Here is a 1,151-nt window from a genome sequence, read left to right as displayed (position 1 = left end):
GAAGGGAAGGGAAGGGAAGGGAAGGGAAGGGAAAAGAAGAAAAGGGAAGGGAACTGAGGGGAAGGGAAGGAAAGGGAAGGGAAGGGAAGGGAAAGTAAGAAAAGGAAAGGAATGGGACGGGTTGGGATTGGAATGGAAAGGAAAGGAAGGGAAGGGAAGGGAAGGGGAGGGAAAAGAAGAAAATGGAAGGGAACTGAGGAGAAAGGAAGGAAAGGGAAGGGAAGGGAAAGTAAGAGAAGGGAAGGAATGGGACGGGATGGGATTGGAATGGAAAGGAAAGGAAGGGAAGGGAAGGGAAAAGAAGAAAAGGGAAGGGAACTGAGAGGAAGGTAAGGAAAGGGAAGGGAAGGAAAGGGAAGGGAAAGTAAGAGAAGGGAAGGAATGGGACGGGATGGGATTGGAATGGAAAGGAAAGGAAGGGAAGGGAAGGGAAAAGAAGAAAAGGGAAGGGAACTGAGGGGAAGGGAAGGAAAGGGAAGGGAAGGGAAGGGAAAGTAAGAGAAGGGAAGGAATGGGACGGGATGGGATTGGAATGGAAAGGAAAGGAAGGGAAGGGAAGGGAAAAGAAGAAAAGGGAAGAGACCTGAGGGGAAGGGAAGGAAAGGGAAGGGAAGGGAAGGGAAAGTAAGAGAAGGGAAGGAATGGGACGGGATGGGATTGGAATGGAAAGGAATGGAAAGGAAGGGAAGGGAAAAAGAAGTAAGGGAAAAGGAAGGAACTGAGGGAAGGGAAGGAAAGGAAGGAAGGAAGGAAAGTAAGAGAAGGAAGGAATGGGACGGGATGGGATTGGAATGGAAAGGAATGGAAAGGAAGGGAAGGGAAAAAGAAGTAAGGGAAAAGGAAGGGAAGGGAAGGAAGGAAGGGAAGGAAAGTAAGAGAAGGGAAGGAATGGGACGGGATGGGATTGGAATAGAAAGGAATGGATTGGAAGGGAAGGGAAAAGAAGAAAAGGGAACGGAACTGAGGGGAAGGGAAGGAAAGGAAGGAAGGAAGGAAAGTAAGAGATGGGAAGGAATGGGACGGGATGGGATTGGAATGGAAAGGAAAGGAAGGGAAGGGAAGGGAAAAGAAGAAAAGGGAAGGGAACTGAGGGGAAGGGAAGGAAAGGGAAGGGAAGGGAAGGGAAGGGAAGGGAAAGTAAGAGAAGGGAA

Source organism: Eriocheir sinensis, chromosome 68 (assembly GCF_024679095.1).
Source record: "Eriocheir sinensis breed Jianghai 21 chromosome 68, ASM2467909v1, whole genome shotgun sequence".
Classification (NCBI taxonomy): Eukaryota; Metazoa; Arthropoda; class Malacostraca; order Decapoda; family Varunidae; genus Eriocheir; species Eriocheir sinensis.
This window is presented reverse-complemented; position numbering follows the sequence as displayed.